Raw genomic sequence first — 20,422 nt, 5'->3', positions numbered from 1 at the left:
AACAGTTGTTTTTCCATTGTACTTACCTGTATTTTTTCACTTGTCTGCATTAAGCATGTATTATTTTAGAGAAAAATACAAGTTTAATTCCCATTTTTAATGATAGATTAAAAAATAATGACTAATAAGATACATACTATCTCTTAAATAAGGAAAGAAGAATTCAAAACAGAATAATGCGATCTCATCTTTGTAAAATCTCTACAGTTTATATTGATAGTATATCATAAAAGTACACTTTTTATATTTAAGTATATTACATCATTAAAATGCTGGTAAGTTCAGCATTATATCCGAATAGTAGAATTAAGGATGGATTTTATTTTACTTCATTTTGCTTATCTATATTTTTTATTGCTTGCTGCTTTTATAATTAAAATGTGTTATTTTTTAAATAATCTATTATTAGTGGTGAATATTAATGAGTTGTATAAAAAGAGAGTTCAAAAATTACATAACCACAGAAAAAAAAGTACTAGCATTCAAAATGGCTTAAAGAAATATAAGTTGTTAATTCTCACCTAGCACTCAGAAACTTGTCCACCATGGTAGCCAGGGAAGATTAGAATTAAAGCACTTAACATAACTTGAAAATATGAGGATCCAAGCAAGCAGCCCTGAAATGCCCTCAGTATAGCAGACACAAGGAAAGCCATCAATGTGTTTGTTTCTGGAAGGTTTTTTTAAGTGACAAATGGAAACATTATAACTTACATTGTAGCTTTCTTATGTGAAAGTGATTAGTTCAATAGTAGCCTTAGTACTTATTGAATATACCCTGAAATTTCACCATAATATAAAAGTTAACTTTTCAATCAAATGTGTAAAAATTGTATATTGTACATTTGTGTAATAATAATTCCATGTTGCACATGCAAGAAAATAGTCAAAATGGGGAGGCACAACATGTCAAAATATTCTAATTTAATGCTCAATATTTTCTTTCTAGTAGCTCTACACTAAACTGATTAACAGAAGGCTAAATGAAGAAAAAGAAGAGCTAAATGCATGCTGAACAAAGCTTACAAACGGAAAACAATTTGCTGTTAAAGAGCAAGAAAGGATGTGTTATTTAAGGTTACATCTCAGACAAGGATCACTAATAAAGAACCAATCATTTTGACAACCTTAGGGCAATTACATTATTTTAAAAAGATAACCATATGAGGTAATCAAAAAATATTTAACAATGATAATTAGAAATATATAATTACTTGAGTCTCATTTTATTCTAATAAAATATATGGCAAATCTGTCTACCCTTAGGGCTGAGAAATAGAATGGCAAACAATGAAAGTATTTAAAATGGAGAGAGGAGAGACAATCCTAAGAGGAAGACCCACAAAAACCATGGTGACTCAATTTTATACAGGCTAGATGTGATCAATACTCTTTCCAATCATTTGATTAAATGATTAAAGGGCTAAATATGCCCAATACTAAAAGCTTTACTTGCCATATTCGTCTGCTTTCACACTGCTGTAAAGAACTGCTCGAGACTGAGTAATTTATAAAGGAAAAAGGTTTAATTGACTCACAGTTCCACATGGCTGGGGAGGCCTCAAAAAACTTACAATCATGGCAGACGGCAAAGGGAGAAAGCGAGGTCCTTATTCACATGGTGGCAGGAGAGAAGAGCTAGCAAGAGCAGGGAAAACTGGCTTATAAAACCATCAGATCTCACGAGAACTCACTATCACAAGAACAGCATGGGGGAAACTGCACTTCCCACCAGGTCTCTCCCTAAACAACTGGGGAATTACAATTCTATATGAGATTTGGGTGCGGACACAACACCGAACCATATCACGTGCCGAAGATTAATGTGCACTCTTACCAGAAAACAGACCATTTCCAAAGTAATGAGTAAGTGGGACCAACAGAGGCTAGATTGGGCAACGTTTGGTTGCCTCATAAGCAAAGAAGAGAAATATTTTAGGACAAGCCTTCGTGTTATGTGGTTTCAAGGCAGACCCTACCATTTCACCCAAGAAAAGCAAGGCTATGGTTCTGCACAAGCCCAGAAGCACAAGTCACATAGAGCACAGTGATGCCTGGAGCAAAATGGTGACTTCATACCCTGGGATGCAAGGGAAGAGCTGACAAGACAGATCTAATAGAAAATAAGTGCAGTAAAAGGTAACAATTTTAATGTCTCTACCTACAAAGGAATGTACTTTCTACTGACCAGGTTTCATATCTCAATTAATATCATTGTTTAAATACACAAGAAAGACTCTTGTGTGTGGAAAGTGTATTGTATTTTTTTCATATAACTTTTCAGCTGACGCCCTGTTTCATTAGCTAACTTCACCATAGAAATGTAACTGTATTAAAAGGCAATCACAGGGTGGATACAGACACAGGATTGGTTCTGTCCTTGGACAGCCAGCCACAGGATGAAGATTGAAGGACAACAACAAATCAACCCCAAGATCCCTCTTTAATATGTCCGCCATTAGAATCCATGGAATTAAATTATGTTACCGCTTAGAGGCCCCTGTTAAATGCAACTAGGAGACACCTGAGCAATTGCTCAGTTGAGATTGCACTCAGCTGCAAGTAACAGATGCCTTACTCACCTGAGAGGAATTTACTTATTTCATGCCAGGAGTCTTGCAGGAATAGCTACAGAGTTGGTATGTCACTGAGGACCCAGATTCTTCTGTATTTTTGCTCTGCCTTTCTTGGTGTCTGACTTTCTCCCTTACGGCCCCAGAATGCCACTGCAAGTTCTATCTGCTATTACAAAGCTGAATAACAACAACAAAAAGTAGCCTAGCAATTCCAGACACCTGACTATCTTTTAAAGGCCCCCTCTCGGCTGGGCGCGGTGGCTCAAGCCTGTAATCCCAGCGCTTTGGGAGGCCAAGACAGGCGGATCACCAGGTCAGGAGATCGAGACCATCCTGGCTAACATGGTGAAACCCCGTCTCTACTAAAAAATACAAAAAACTAGCCGGGCGAGGTGGCGGGTGCCTGTAGTCCCAGCTACTCGGGAGGCTGAGGCAGGAGAATGGCGTAAACCTGGGAGGCGGAGCTTGCAGTGAGCTGAGATCCGGCCACTGCACTCCAGCCCGGGCGACAGAGCAAGACTCTGTCTCAAAAAAAAAAAAAAAAAAAAAAAAGGCCCCCTCTCAAGCTGAGGCAGTGGCTTACTCCTGTAATCCCAATATTTTGAAAGTCCAAGGAGGGAGGATCTCTTTTGGCTAGGAGTTTGTGACCAGCCTGGGCAACATAGCAAGATCCTCATCTCAAATTAAACACAAAATTTTAAGCTCTCCTCTCCCATTCTTCCCAGGCAAGAGTAAGACTAACTTTTGATACATATGATTACCGACACTATTAATTTTAATTGTAGTCTAAGCATCTATTGTTCCTCTATGGTAGCAATGACAAATTGCCAAAAATCCAGGACGTGACAAAGCTGGATTTAAAGCCAGACTGTCTGAGTCAAGCAGGAGGTTGAGACTCAAATGTTCATAGTGCCTTTCTCAGATGGGCTGTGGCAATAGGCCACAGCTTTAGCAAAACATCTATTTCTCTCCCAAAAGCTGAGAATACTTTCAACTAAACTGAAAGAAAAGGGGCAATAATGCAAATTCAAAACAGACCCTTTGGTTATAGAAACCATTTTCTAGATCCAGGGATCCTGAGCCACAGGGCTTTAAAAGATTTTTGTCAGTGTTAGTTGCTAAAAGCTTTTGTATGAACTATTATATTTTCCCATAGATTAAACATGAGCAAATATAAAACACCATCATCAACTTAGCTTAAAATACTGCATTCTCTTCACAATGTATCCACTGCTATAGGAAAGGACCCTGTTTGATCACCACCCCAAGAGCATAAACACCATTCCTGCTAAACTGCATTTTTCATATTAAGTAAATACATGCTCGTAACGTGACAGAAGCAATAGCAAAACAAAGAATACAAATAATGAGAGTTATTAGTGACCATTTCACCATAAACTAAATTGAAAAACATAGTACTATAATCAAGTCATCCTCACAAAGATAAAAAATATCCTTTAATAAGTTCAAATAACATATTAACACACAAAAACTACACAGACATGGTGACACAGAGCAGGATTGTTGACATTCCCTTAAGTCAGTAAAAACCTGCCATCACAAAGTCTCACAGGTGGCAAGGTAAGTCATGCCCTTCTGAAAAGTAATAAACAAGCCTAATAATTTTAAAGGTTAAAGAATAATAAGTTTGTCCTCTGTGTTTCAGGGATTTTTTGCTTTGTTTTTTAAAGCAATGGTCAATCGCTTCTTGACCTCTTGATTAAGATCAAGTGTAAAGTAAATGGCCTGTTGTTTTATGAGGCCGCAGCTTGGTAAAGTTAAGACTTGGAAGCTGTGTTTTTGCTTTTGTTTTTATTTTGCCTTTTCTAAATCGAAGGGAAATTCACATAACGTAAAAGGAACCATTTTAAAGTGAACAATTCAGTGACATTTAGTATGTTCACAATGTGTGCAACCGCTGCCTCTATCCAGTTTCAGAACATTTTTGTCACTCCAAAATAAAACCCTGTACCCATTTAGCAGTTATTCCCTGTTACCCCTACCCAGGCCCTGGCAACCCCTAATCTGCTTTGTGTTTCAATAAAGAACTTATGACATATATATTTTCATAACTTTACCTAGAAGTTTTAAATATTTTAAGTCTTTACTGTAAAATGGACAGACTTACTAAATAAAATGGACAGACTAAATCAGGGAAATAGTACAATTTAGACAGCATTTCCAATGGAATGCTTCCTCCTTTGTTTCTTCTTTTAGTATTCTTATCTACAAAACACACACTGCCATAGACTGTGAATGTAAACAACTGGTCATTTCACAGTAGTGAAAGGTGCGAAAGCCCCCGGGGTCATAAAAGCACAAAGATTCTCTGTCCTTCCGTGTCTGTGCCAGTTGTCTATTATTTTATTTGGCAGATTCTGACGAGGCCACAATATAGACTTTTAAGTGATATTCCTGGAACTACTTAGCTTTACAAATGTCAAACCACTCCCCAAAACAACCGTGAGCTAAGTTGTTATCCATAATATTCTGCTCCAGAAAACAGTCCAAATGCAAGCTGCTACTCTATGGCTCAATTCTCCCCCAAAGTGTATGGGAAATGCTGGTTACAATATAAAAATTTCCTTTGTTGCAGTCCCCACCTACAGATCATATTGTCATATTAGATATAAGTCCATGTGAAGGGAACGAAAAGGAATATGCATAAAAGATGTTCAATCATTTAATAGACATTTATGATGTGCCAGCTAGGAACACAACAAAAAGGCACTTGGAAGGATATCAGAAAATAATCACAAATACTTAAATGGTGCTTACTCTGCTCTGTGCACTGTTCTATGTGTATGTATGTGTATTTATACATATTATATACAAATATATATACAGAGTGTGTGTTAAATTAATTCATTCATTCATTAAATGAGAAGATATATATGCTCATTTAATTTTTATAACAATCATGCAAGAGAGCTTCTATTTTTATCATCCCCACTTCACAGAAAATAAAACTGAGACAGCATGGTCAAATGTCTTGTCAGAAAGTCTAATATCCAGAATCTATAAGGAACTTAAATAAATCAACAAGCAAAGAACAAACAACTCCATTAAAAACTTGGCAAATGATCATGGCAGACAGGAGGCAGGACCAGATTCCAGCTCCGACTCAGGTAGACAGAGCAGCGTGTGGAGTCTCGCATTGTGAATTTTATCTCCAGAATGACTACAGGAATAAATCAGGAATCCTGAGAGGACCCACAGACCCCTGAAGGAAGCGGACTGATCCTGCAGGACCTGGGAGACACTCCAAATACTGCGAGTGCCCAAACTGTGGAAGTGGGAATGGGAGATCCTCTGCCCCTGACCACACACCCCCATTGGGGAAACGGAAGGTCTAGTTTGCAGGAGAAGATTCCAACCTTACCTGAAGCTGAGTCCATTTAGAGAGCTGAGTGAAACACAGGGGTAGAGGAAGCGGCAGGAAAGGCCCTGGGAACTTGCTGGGTCCCCGAGCAGGCCATTCCTGCCTGAAACCACAGGGATCCTTCAGGATGGTGACCAGAGGTGCAGGGAAAATGCCACAGGGAGAAGGAAGTCTCCAGCTGAACTTTGTAACAATTTGAACCAATCAAAAAGCCCCCGACCAGAACTCTGGGGAGGATGCAAATCCTGTGGGCAGACTCCACAGACGGAGGAAGAAATAAAAAGCCCTTTTCTTTTGAGGCTGGTAGGCAGGTATCCTGGGGCAAATTCTCAGCCCTGCTTGCCCACTGCCTGCAAACAGACTTGGCACTGTTAGGGGGACACGGTGGAAGTAAGACCAGCCTTTTGGATCACATGGGAGCTGGCTGAGGCCTGTAACTGCTGGCTTTTCCCTACTTCCCTGACAACTTGCACGACTCAGCAGAGGCAGCCAGAATACTCCTAGGTATACAACTCCGGTGACCTGGGAACCTCACCCCATCCCCCACAGCAGCCACAGCAAGACCCGCTGAAGGAGAGTCTGAGCTCAGACATGCCTAGCCCTGCCCCCATCTGATGGGCCTTCCTTACCCACCCTGGTAGCTGAAGACAAAAGGCATATAATCTTGGGAGTTCTAGACCCCTGCTCACTACTAGTTCCTCTCCATACTACCATAGCTGATGCTACTGGAAAGAGCCACCTCCCGGCAGGAGGCCAACCAGCACAAAAATAGAGCGTTAAACCACCAAAGCTAAGAACACTCACAGAATCCATTTCATGCCCCTGCCACCTCCACCAGAACAGGTGCTGGTATCCACGGCTGAGAGACCCATGAACAGTTCACATCACAGGACTCTGTGCAGACAACCCCCAGTACCAGCCCAGAGCCTGGTAGACTTGCTGGGTGGCTAGACCCAGAAGAGAAATAACAATCACTACAGCTTGGCTGTCAGGAAGCCAGCTCCATAAGAAGAGAGGAAGAGTACTACATCAAGGGAACACCCATGGGACAAAATAATCTGGACAACACCCTTCAGCCCTAGGCCTTTCCTCTGACAGAGCCTATCTACTCAAATGAGAAGGAACCAGAAAACCAATTCTGGTAATACAACAAAACAAGGCTCTTTGACACCCCCAAAAAATCACACTAGCTCATCAGCAATGGATCCAAACCAAGAAGAAATCCCTGGTTTACCTGAAAAATAATACAAGAAGTGAAGGGAGAAATATTCAAGGAAATAGATAGCATAAAGAAAAAGCAATCAAACCTTTAGGAAACATTGGACACACAGAACTGCAAAATGCTCTGGAAAGTCTCAGCAATAGAATTGAACAAGTAGAAGAAAGAAATTCAGAGCTCGAAGACAAGGTCTTCGAATTAACCCGATCGAACAAAGACAAAGGAAAAAGAGTAAGAAAGTATAAACAAAGCCTCCAAGATGTCTTGGATTATGTTAAACTACCAAACCTAAGAATAATCGATGTTCTTGAGAAAGAAGAGAAATCTAAGATCTGGAAAAACATATTTGGGGGAATAATTGAGAAGAACCTCCCCAGCCTACTAGAGGCCCACACATTCAAATACAAGAGGTACAAAGAACACCTGGGAAATTATCACAAAAAGATCATCAACTAGGCTCATTGTCATCAGATTATCTAAACTTAAGACGAAGGAAAAAATCTTAAGAGCTATGAGACAAAAGCAACCAGATAACCTATAAAGCAAAACCTACCAGATTAGCAGCAGATTTCTCAGCAGAAACCCTACAAGCTAAAAGGGATTAGGGCCTGATCTTTAGCCTCCTCAAACAAAACAATTATCAGCCAAGAATTTTGTATCCAGCAAAACTAAGCATCACATACGATGGAAAGTATAGTCTTTTTCAGACAAACAAATGATGAGAGAATTCACCACTACCAAGCCACCACTATAAGAGCTGCTAAAAGGAGCTCTTAAAAATTGAAACAAATCCTGGAAACATGTCAAAACAGAACCTCTTTAAAGCATAAATCTCACAGAACCTATAAAACAAAAATACAATTTACAAAGTAAAAACAGGCCAGGCACAGTGGTTCACACCTGTAATCCCAGCACTTTGGGAGGCAGAAGTGGGCAGATCACCTAACGTCAGGAGTTCAAGACCATCCTGTCCAACATGGCAAAACCCTGTCTCTACCAAAAAATACAAAAATTAGCCAGGTGCAGTGGTGGGTGCCTGTAATCTCAACTACTCAGGAGGGTGAGGCAGGAGAATCACTTGAGCCCAGGAGGTGGAGGTTGCAGTGAGCCAAGACTCTGCCACTGCACTCCAGCCTGGGCAACAGAGCAAGACTCTTATCTCCAAAAATAACAAAGTAAAAGCAAAAAATGAAACACCAAGGTACACAGGCAACAAATAGCATGATAAATGCAATGGCACCTCACATCTCAATACTATCATTGAATGCAAATGGCCTAAATTCTCCACTTAAAAGATACAGAACTACAGAATGGATAAGAATTCACCAACCAACTATCTGCTGCTTTCAAGAGACTCACCTAACACATAAGGACTCACATAAACTTAAAGTGAAGGGGTAGAAAAAGGCATTTCACGCAAATGGACACCAAAAGTGAGTGGGAGTAGCTATTCTTACATCAGACAAAACAAACTTCAAAGCAGCAGCAGTTTAAAAAGACATTTTCTTAAAAAGCAGTTAAAAAGAGGGACATTATATAATGGTAAAGGAAGGACAAGTTTCCTTGTCCAATAGGAAAATATCACAATCCTAAACATATATGCACCTAACTAACACTGGAGCTCCTAAATTAATAAAATAATTACAATAGGTCTAAGAAATGAGATAGACAGCAACACAATAATAGTGGGAGACTTTCATATGCCACTAAGAGCACTAGACAGGTAATCAAGAAAGAAAGTCAAAATAGAAACAATGGATTTAAACTATACCTTGGAATAAATGGACTTAACAGATTTATACAGAACATTCCATCCTACAACTACAAAATACACATTCTATTCAACAGCTCATGGAACTTTCTCCAAGATAGACCATATGATAGGCCACAAAATGAGCCTCAATAAATTTCAGAAAATTGAAGTTATATCAAGCACCATCTCAGACTACAGTGGAATAAAACTGGAAATCAACTCCAAAAGGAATCTTCAAAACCATGCCAACACAGGGAAATTGAATAACCTGCTCCTTAATGATCATTGGGTCAAAAACAAAATCAAGTTGGGAATTAAAAAATTATTCAAACTGAACGACAATAGTGATACAACCTATCAAAATTTCTGGGATAAGGCAAAGGCATTGCTAAGAGGAAAGTTCATAGCCCTAAACACCTACATCAAAAAGATTGAAAAAGCACAAACTGACATTCTAAGCTCACACCTCAAGGAACTAGAGAAACAACAACAAACCAAACCCAAACCCAGCAGAAGAAAGGAAATAACCAGGATCGGAGCAGAATTAAACGAAATTGAAACAAAAAAAAATACAAAAGATAAATGAAAAAAAAAAGGCTAGTTCTTTCAAAAGATAAATAAAATTGATAGACCATTAGCAAGATTAACCAAGAAGAGAGAAAATCCAAAAAGTTCGATAAGAAATGAAACAGGAGTTATTACAACTGACAGGACAGAAATACAAAAGATCATTCAAGGCTACTATGAACACCTTTATGCACATAAACTAGAAACCTAGAAAAGATGGATAAATTCCTGGAAAAACACAACCCACCTAGCTTAAATCAGGAAGAATTAGATACCCTGAACAGACCAATAACAAGCAGCAAGACTGAAATGGTAATTTTAAAATTACCAACCAAAAATAAAGTCCAGGACCAGACAAATTCACAGCAGAATACTATCAGACATTCAAAGAAGAATTGGTACCAATCCTATTGACACTATTCCACAAGATTGAGAAAGAGAAAAGTCTGGAGCATTTAGGATTCCAGCATGTATGAACCATTCTAAATCATGCTATGTAACCAGTATCACCCTAATACCAAAATCAGGAAGGGACATAACCAAAAAAGAAAACTTTAGACTGAAATCCCTGATGGACATAGACGCTAAAATCCCTGACAAAATAGTAGCTAACTAAATCCAACAACATATCAAAAAGATAATCCACCATGATCAAGTGGGTTTCATACCAGGGATATAAGGATGGTTTAACACATGCAAGCCAGTAAATGTGATACACCACATAAACAGAATTAAAAACAAAAATTACATGATCATCTCAATACATGCAAAAAAGCATTTGACAAAGTCCAGCATCTCTTTATGATTAAAACTCTCAGCAAAATCAGCACACGAGGGACATAACTCAAAGTAATAAAAACCATCTGTGGCAAACCCACAGTCAACATAATACTGAATGAGAAAAAGTTAAAAGCATTCCCTCTGAGAACTGGAACAAAACAAAGATGCCCATTCTCACCCCTCCTCTTCAACATAGCACTGGAAGTTCTAGCCAGAGCAATCGGGCAAGAGAAAGAAATTAAGGACATCCAAATTAGTAAAGAAGACGTCAAACTGTTGCTGTTTGATGACAATATGATTGTTTACCTCAAAAACTCTAAAGACTCCTCCAGAAAGCTCCTAGAACTGACAAAAGAATTCAGCACAGTTTCTGGATACAAGATTAATGTACACAAATTGGTAGCTCTTCACCAACAGTGACCAATCTGAGAATCAAATCAAGAACTCAACCTCTCTTACAATAGCTGCAAAAAAAACAAAATACTGAGGAATATACCTAACAAAGCAAGCAAGAGACCTCTACAAGGAAAACTACAAAACACTGCTGAAAGAAATCACAGACAACTCAAACAACTGAAAACACATCCCATGCTCATGGATGGGTAGAATCAATATTGTGAAAATGACCATACTGCAAAAAGCAATCTACAAATTCAACACAATCCTAAAAAAAAAGAAAGAAAGAAAAAAACAAAAAAAAAACAAAAAAAAAAATACCATCATTCTTTACAGAATTAGAGAAAAACAATTCTAAAATTCATATGGAACCAAAAAAGAGCCTGCATAGCCAAAGCAAAGCTAAGCAAAAGAACAAATCTGGAGGCATCACATTACCTGATTTCAAACTATACTATAAGGCCATAGTCACCAAAACAGCATGGTACTGGTGTAACAACAGGCACATCGTCCAATGGCATAGACTAGAGAACTCAAAAATAAGCCCAAATACTTACAGCCAATTGATCTTCAACAAAACAAGCAAAAACATAAAGTGGGGAAAGGACACCCTTTTCAACAAATTGTGCTGAGATAATTGGCTAGCCACATATAGGAGAATAAAACTGGATCCTCATCTCTCACCTTATGCAAAAATCTACTCAAGATTGATTAAGGACTTAAATCCAAGACCTGAAACTATAAAAATCCTAGAGGATAACATTGGAAAAACCCTTCTAGACATTGGCTTACGCAAAGATTTCATAACCAAGAACCCAAAAGCAAATGCAATAAAAACAAAGATAAATAGCTGGGACTTAATTAAACTAAAGAGCTTTTGCATGGCAAAAGGAACAGTCAGCAGAGTAAACAAACAACGAACAGAGTGTGGGAAAATCTTCACAATCTATATATCTGACAAAGGACTAATAACCAGATTCTACAAAGACCTCAAACAAATCAGTAAGAAAAAAAAAAAAATCGCATCAAAAAGTGGACTAAGGACATGAATAAACAATTCTCAAAAGAAGATATACAAATGGCCCAAAAATATGAAAAAATGCTCAACATCATTAATGATCAGGGAAATTCAAATCAAAACCACAATGTGATACCACCTGACTCCTGCAAGAATGGCCATAATCAAAAAATAAAAAGACAGAAAATGTTGGCATGGATGTGGTGATCAGGGAACACTTCTACACTGCTGGTGGGAAGGTAAACTAATACAACCACTGTGGAAAACAGCATGAAGATTCCTTAAACAACTAAAAGTAGAACTATCATTTGATCCAACAATCCCACTACTGGGTATCTACCCAGAGGAAAAGAAGTCACTAATAGAAAAAGATACTTGCACATGCATGTTTATAGCAGCACAATTTGCAACTGCAAAATCAAGGAACCAACCCAAATGCCCATCAAAAAATGAGTGGATAAAGAAACTGTGATATATACATATATATATGTTTATATATACATATATATGTTTATATATATACATATATATGTGTATATATATTTATGATAGAATACTTCTCAGCCATGAAAAGGAATGAATTAATGGTATTTGCAGAAACCTGGATAAGATTGGAGACTATTATTCTAAGTAACTCAGGAATGGAAAACCAAACATCATATGTTCTCACTGATATGTGGGAGCTAAGCTATGAGGACACAAAGGCATAAGAATGATACAATGGACTTTGGGGACTTTGGCGGAAGGGTGGGAGGGGGCGAGGGATAAAAGACTACAAATAGGGTGCAGTGTGTACTGCTTGGGTAATGGGTGCACCAAAATCTCACAAATCACCACTAAAGAACTTACGCATGTAACAAAACACCATCTGTATCCCAATAACTTATGGAAAAATAAAAAATAAAAAAAGTGGGCAAAGGGCATGAACAGACACTTCTCAAAAGAAGACATACAAGCAGCCAATAGATATGAAAAATTCTCAGCATTACTAACAATCAAAGAAATGCAACTCAAAACCACAATGGGATGCCATCTCACACCAGTCAGAATGGCTTTTGTTAAAAGTCAAAAAATAGGCCGGGCACGGTGGCTCACACCTGTAATCCCAGCACTTTGGGAGGCCAAGGTGGGTGGATCATAAGGTCAGGAGATCAAGACCATCCTGGCTAACACGGTGAAACCCTGTCTCCACTAAAAATACAAAAAATTAGCCGGGCATGGTGGTAGGCGCCTGTAGTCGCAGCTACTCGGGAGGCTGAGGCAGGAGAATGGCGTGAACCCAGGAGGCAGAGCTTGCAGTGAGCTGAGATGGCGCCACTGCACTCCAGCCTGGACGACAGAGTGAGACTCCATCTCAAAAAATAAATAAATAAATAAGTCAAAAAATAACATATGTTGGTGAGCTATGGAGAAAATGGGACATTTATACATTGTTGGTGGGGATGTAAATTTGTCCAGCCACTATGGAGAGCAATTTGGAGATTTCTCAGAGAACTAAGAGTTGAGCTATCATTTGACTCAGCAATCCCATTACTGGGTATACACCCAAAGGAAAATAAATTGTTCTACCAAAAGAATACAGGCACTCGTATGTTCATTGCAGCACTATTCACAATAGCAAAGACAAGGAATCAACCCAGGTGTTCATTAACAGTGAACTGGATAAAGAAAATTTGGTATATGTACAATGGAATACTATGCATCATAAAAAAGAACAAAATCATGTCCTTTGCAGCAACATGGATACAGCTGAAGGCCATTATCCTAAGCGAACTATCACAGACACAGAAAACCAAATATCTCGTGTTCTCACAAGAGGAAGCTAAACACTGGGTACGCATGGACATAAAGAGGGGAATAATAAACAGTGAAGACTACTAGCAGGAGGAGAGAGGGACGGGGCAAAGGCTCCAAAACTGCCTATTGAGTACTACACTCTCTACCTGGGTGACGGGATCATTAGTACTCCAAACCTCAGCATTACACAATATGCCTCCGTAACAATCCTGCACATGTACCCCCGACTCTAAAATAAAAGTTGAAAAAGAAAAAAAAAGGGCCGGGAGGGGTGGCTCAAGCCTGTAATCCCAGCACTTTGGGAGGCCAAGACGGGCGGATCACGAGGTCAGGAGATCGTGGCCATCCTGGCTAACACGGTGAAACCCCGTCTCTACTAAAAAATACAAAAAACGAGCCGGGCGAGGTGGCGGGCGCCTGTAGTCCCAGCTACTTCGGAGGCTGAGGCCGGAGAATGGCGTAAAACCCGGGGGCCGGAGCTTGCAGTGAGCTGAGATCCGGCCACTGCACTCCAGCCTGGGCGACAGAGCGAGACTCCGTCTCAAAAAAAAAAAAAAAAAAAAGCAATTTGTCAGAAGTCACACAGCTCTTAGAATTTGGATTCTAGGATTTGGATTCAAATCCAGGGTTCGGCACTGGCCACTTAGCTCCAGAGTCCATGCTCTTAAGCCCCAGGCCACACAGCCCAAGTTGAGAGTTTTAGAGAAGTCTGCTATTTCATTGCTGAACTACATAGCATAATTGATGACAGGTATATACAGGCTACAAAAAATAAAGAAAGAGAGAGATTCCTTTGTTGTATTATAGTGACTTACGGTGTTTCTTTTTTTTTTTTTTTTTTTTGAGGCGGAGTCTCGCTCTGTCACCAGGCTGGAGCGCAGTGGCACGATATGATCTCAGTTTGCTGCAACCTCTGCCTCCCGGGTTCAAGAGATTCTCCTGCCTCAGTCTCCCAAGTAGTTGGGACCACAGGCATGTGCCACCACGCCCAGCTAATTTTTGTATTTTTAATAGAGACAGGGTTTCACCATATTGGCCAGGATTGTCTCGATCTCTTGACCTCGTGATCCACCCATCATAGGCTGCCAAAATGCTGGGATTACAAGTGTCAGTCACCATGCCTGGCCTTACGAGTGTTTCTTAGCTCCCCCAGTAGAGTACCTGGAGTCCAGACCCCTTTAAGGCTAATTGTATATCTGATTCCAATCTTATATCCCACTTAGAATAGTACTTTGTGCATTAGAGGATTTAGCAAATGTACCGAGTCCACTATGTTATATAATACCACAAAGATCCCCCAGAGAGTGATGTCATGTGCTTCAGACTTGTCATATGGCAGCTGCTATGGAACAGTAAACTTCTAATCGTGTCAATAAGTAGCATGGATGAGATATGCCAAGAACCATTTCAACCAACACAAACAGTGGTCTGGGAGCAGTGCTGCAAAGATGGCAGGGTCCTGTGTCCAAAGATCTCACAGAGTCAAACATAGGTAATTAGACACATTTTTTTCTTTTTTTGTTTTGTTTTGTTTTGTTTTTTGAGATGGAGTTTCACTCTTGCTGCCCAGGCTGGAGTGCAATGGCTTGATCTCGGCTCATCACAACCTCCACCTTCGGGGTTCAAGCGATTCTCCTGCCTCAGTCTCCCGAGTAACTGGGATTACAGGCATGCACCACCACACCCAGCTAATTTTGTAGTTTTAGTAGAGACAGGGCTTCTCCATGTTGGTCAGGCTGGTCTCGAACTCCCGACCTCAGGTGATCTGCCCACTTTGGCCTCCCAAAGTGCTGTGATTACAGGCGTGAGCCACCATGCCTGACCTGCACACATTTTTGTGCAAAGGAAATTACCTCTACTTCTTCCCAAAAGTCTGAAATACAAAAGTGAAGGAATGAACACTAATAAACCCAAAATCATAAGAAGCTCAGTAAAGGAAATGATGTTAAATGTTAATTAATTGTGGAAGATGATAAGTAGATGGGCAAGGGATTTGGGGGAATAAGAGACAAAGTCTACCTCACAGGTAGGGTGTGGCACAGGGGCTAAGAATAGAAGACTTTTTCGGATTCTTCATCAATAGTAGTAGAGTCCCAGTTCCTCTCCTCCCAACAAACACAAGATAGGCAGAAGACAAGTTTACTTCTGGAGAGGCTGAATTGGAGGTGCCCTGTGCTCCAGGCACAGTCAAGGGCAACACTGAGGTAAAATTAAAACCGAGGAACAAAGTAAAAGTCTACATACTGAATAAACAAGACCCCATCCCCTTTCTCTCATTCTGAGAATATAGGCTTATATTCCTCAAAAGGAAGATCAGTGAATTCCTCTCCAGAGAAAGTCATCAGCCTCTGAGAAATAATTGTGTGACTAACTTTTTTAAACTATTTTAAAAGTTTTTTTGCCATTTTACACACCCACACATAAATACATACCACAAAATTCTAAGCTCCTTAAAAATCTACATTTGTATCCTATTCACATTTCCAGCCCATAAGGCAGAGCTTTGCATGTAGTAAGTGCCAGTAAATATTCATTGAACATAAATTTCAGCTGGAAAACTCTAAGAATACAGTATTTACTGCTATGCATCCAGACATGGAGTTTTATTCTTAACAGATAAAAACTGTTCCTCCAAAACTTCCTAATTCCAACCAAAAACCAAAATCAAGGTGGCCAAGAGTATTTGTTGTGCTCAGGGTGAATATATAACACAATCTCTTCTCTCTGCTCCCTCCAGTGTGGTGTTCAGAAGCCCACTGTGTGTACTTAGATGAGAGTATAGAGTTGATCTTCATAATCAAAGATGGTGGTTTGCTGGTTGGTGCCCACACAATCTAAATAAATATATTGTATTTTCTATGGCCTATTTAGTAACATTATGATCACCTCATAAATGAAGTTTTAAGTTTGAAAACTGGTTAAAGTTGTTGAGATTTTTTGATATGTTTTCTTTTCCTCAGAGTGCAACTCATTGCATTAGATTTTACTTATTTATTTATTTATTTATTTAAGACAGTCGTGCTCTGTCGCTCAGACTGGAGTGCAGTGGTGCAATCTCTGCTCCCTACACTCCCCACCTCCTGGATTCAAGTGATTCTCCTGCCTCAGCCTTCCAAGTAGCTGGGATTACAGGCACCCACCACCATGCCCAGCTTATTTTTGTATTTTTAGTACAGACAGGGTTTCACCATGTTGGCCAGGTTGATCTCAAAGTCCTGACCTCAAGTGATCCACCCACCTCGGCCTCCCAAAGTGCTGGGATTACAGACTTGAGCCAGACAGTATTTTTTGTAAAAGAGGAAGGAATGGTAATTAAGCACTTAAAAATATAGAAAGTTTTATTACAAGATAAAAGTTGGAAAAGATGATACTTTACTTCTATAATTTTTTAACATTCCCTAGCCCAGGCTACATTGATTTTATTCTGTCCGTTCTGGGAAGACAGCTGTGGTTTTCGTCATTATCCATTAATATTAGCTGTTGATAAGCGTCACTAAGTGATTTTGAGGTTTTAAAAAACCATTAGTACCTTGGGAGTTTTCAGCAAGGCTGTGCATATACCAACGGTTGGCAACAGTTCAGGAATGGGGTGGCCAAGTCGCTGACCTTCTCTTTAAGCAAACAGGTATAGAAGAAGGAGAATGGCAATAAGGGGAAAAAGCAGAAGCCAAGAATCATTTTTTTTTTTTTTTGATGGATGAGATCAGCTTCACTTAGAGAATAAACTTTTACATTATGATGCAAGGTTGAAAAACAACAATTTTGAAACAAAGGGTGGGTTCAAGGAGGATGATTGTACTTGATCCTCACAACAGCCTTGCAGGGTAAGTATTTTCACCTCCACCGTAGAGATGACAAAAACAAATATCCAGAGAGTGTGTCTCTGGTGGCAGACAGACCACCAGCGACCATCCTTAACATTTTCTTCCTCCATCCTGGCAGTGGGTGCGTCGTGGCCTTGTTGAGACATCCTTCCCTTTGAGCAGTCAAGCAGAAACAGCTTCTCTGAGCTCTGCCTCCTTCTCCTTGCTCTCCACCGAGGATTTCACTTCTCTAGCAACCCTTGAGTAAACACTGCTCATCACTCCATATCCCTGAGTCAAGAATGGTGCAGGGGAGTTCTTACTCTATAATGCTTCTTCTCCTTTACATAAAGGTCACTCCCCTGGGGGACATGTCACTTTGTATACCACCTCTTGCTTTCCATAATGCTGTCATCTATCCACCTCCATGTCAGACCCATCAAAGAAGCCTTTGATATGAGGATCACTCTATTATTCCATTCCAACTGCTGGAATAATGATGCTAAAAAGAAAGTGGACGCGAACCAAAGTTCGTTTCTACTTTGCCATTTTGCCTGTGGCTATAGCCCAAGTATCACCCTGGATACCATTGAGAACCACCTGCAACTTGGAGAGCTACCAGCTTTGGCACATGTATCCATTTGCTAATGACTGAGCTGTACAATACTGAAGGATCTGGATTTAATTATCTATCATTAATAGAAATTACATATATTCAAGTTTCTAGTATCCAGCAATATTTGGAAAAGCTAGAAGTATTTTTTCAACATTACCAGTAATCTTAGCATAATAAAAATATGACTAGATTCAGACCATGACCCACTGCCTGAAATGTTACCATTTCAAGCCCCAGGGAGGTGATTGAGCAGGGATTATAACGATCAGCTGAAAGTAGCTAGGCAGCAGAAAGAGACAGTGGGGAGACCTCAAAGACTGTCCCCCAATGGTAGCATCACCTCCCCACCCCTCCAAAGAGTCTGTATTCGGGACTCTGCCCCTGTGATATAATTGACTGCTGATAACCTAAAATATTATCCTTCTCTGGCCAATGTTTATAGTTAGGTTCTACAAAAATGTCTATTTCTGCTTTTCATAAACATCCTAGTGACCATACTCCTTATAAATCTGCAAATTATAATCTTCAGTTCTTAGCTCAAAAACTTAAAAATGACTCCCTTCTTGAAAATATTCAAATCTCATGTACACTGTGGTCTTATAGTGGAGCTGGAGAATAACATTCATGTTATCTATTCACACGCAGACATTTCTGCTTTCCTCACAATCCATTATATATTAATATCTTCCCACACAAGTCATGTGGCTCAGTGGAAATTGACTCCATTCCAGCTCCAGAGATGGATTCTGATCAGTCTAAGTTGATCATAGTAATCCAATCCCCTTTACCAGTGACTGGTTTAGGAATCCAGGCTTTAAAAAATCAACACGTAGCAATGTTCCACAGCTGGTATCAATCCAGAGGTGAACACAACATTTAAGTTGCTACAATCAAATTATTCCATGATTGAGTATTTTCTCCCTCTGCAACTGGTTGTGAACAAAGAAACATGTGACCCGCATGCTGTTGAGATCCATCTGGCCACCATGCAGGAAGCCGGCTGAAGACCAGCCAACATATATAGGAAGGCAGAGTTGGGAAAAAAAAATCACAGAGAAGCTGAGCCAGAGTCTTGATCATATTGTGCCTGGAGACAGCCCACCTTCAGACTTCCTGCTCCTAGGATAGTAAATGTCCTCATGAATTAAACTAGTTTGAATGAAGGTTTCTCTCACTTGTAGCTGAAAGCCTCCTAATTGGCACTACATATATGTTACAGATGTTTTTGAATAAAGATAGTTATATATTTAAAGAAAACATATGGGTCGGGCACAGTGGCTCATACCTGTAATCCCACACTTTGGGAGGCCGAGGTAGGCAGATCACCTGAGGTCGGGAGTTCGAAACCAGCCTGACCAACAGGGAGAAACTCCGTCTCTACTAAAAATACAAAAAAATTATCCAGGCGTGGTGGCACATGCCTGTAATCCCAGCTACTCCGCAGGCTGAGGCAGAAGGATCACTTGAACCCGAGAGGCAGAGGTTGCGGTGAGCTGAGGTCACGCCATTGAACTCCAGCCTAGGCAACAACCGCAAAACTCCATCTCAAAAAAAAAAAAAAAAAATCTGATGGCTACCTACCAAACTGAGCATTTAACCGCTAGTGAATGGCACTGGGATTTTGTGATGTGGGAGCCAACATTGACAAGGGGGAAGTTTTATGCTTCATATTGTATGTTGCTACTCTTGTACTCTCACAATAAGTACACACAACTTTTTAGTAATAATGCTTTTAAGGAAGCTGGATGAAGAGATTGACTAGTAAATCTTTCAAGAATACCTCCCTACCTTAATATTCTGACTTTCTTCTTTATTATTATTCTAAGAGGCTTGAAACCACCAATTATTTAAGAAAAACCGTAATAGACAAGGTTTATGGTATCTACCTGGCCCAAGCATCTGTTTACTGAGAAATAGCCTACTTTACTACCTTTCTCTCCCCACATCTCTGTCTCTCTCTCCTCTTCCCCACACCCCACCACATAAACACAACACAGACAGGCCCCACAAGCTATATTTCTACTGTAGACCCTACTGTCCTGGCCACAGCCTCTTAGCCTGGTAGTAGACACCTGACCAAAATATGCTTCCTGCCCTTGACTGAAAAGTTTGTCTTTCTGCTAATAGGCAGAAAGAGAACTGTTTGGATCTCAGCAGCAGGGATTTAGGTTAGATATAAAGAAAAATATGCTAATTGCTATGAGATACTTAATAATCTTTTATGAGATAATAAATAATAATTTTATAATCACAGTATATAATTCACTTCTAAGCTTTTTGTGTATTATGTGTTTCTCTTTAGTTATTTGGGTTGTTTGTTTGTTTGTTTGTTTGTGACAGGGCTCACTCTGTCATCCAGGCTGGAGTGTGGTGGCACGATCACAGCTCACTGCAGCCGCTACCTCCCAGGCTCAAGCGATCCTCCCACACCAGCCTCCCAAGTAGCTAGGACTACCAGCACATGCCACCACACCAAGCTAATTTTTCTGGTTTTGTAAAGACAGAGTCTCACTAC

The sequence above is a fragment of the Rhinopithecus roxellana genome, chromosome 5 (genome assembly GCF_007565055.1).
Source record: "Rhinopithecus roxellana isolate Shanxi Qingling chromosome 5, ASM756505v1, whole genome shotgun sequence".
NCBI lineage: Eukaryota > Metazoa > Chordata > Mammalia > Primates > Cercopithecidae > Rhinopithecus > Rhinopithecus roxellana.
Note: the sequence above shows the minus strand (reverse complement) of the source record.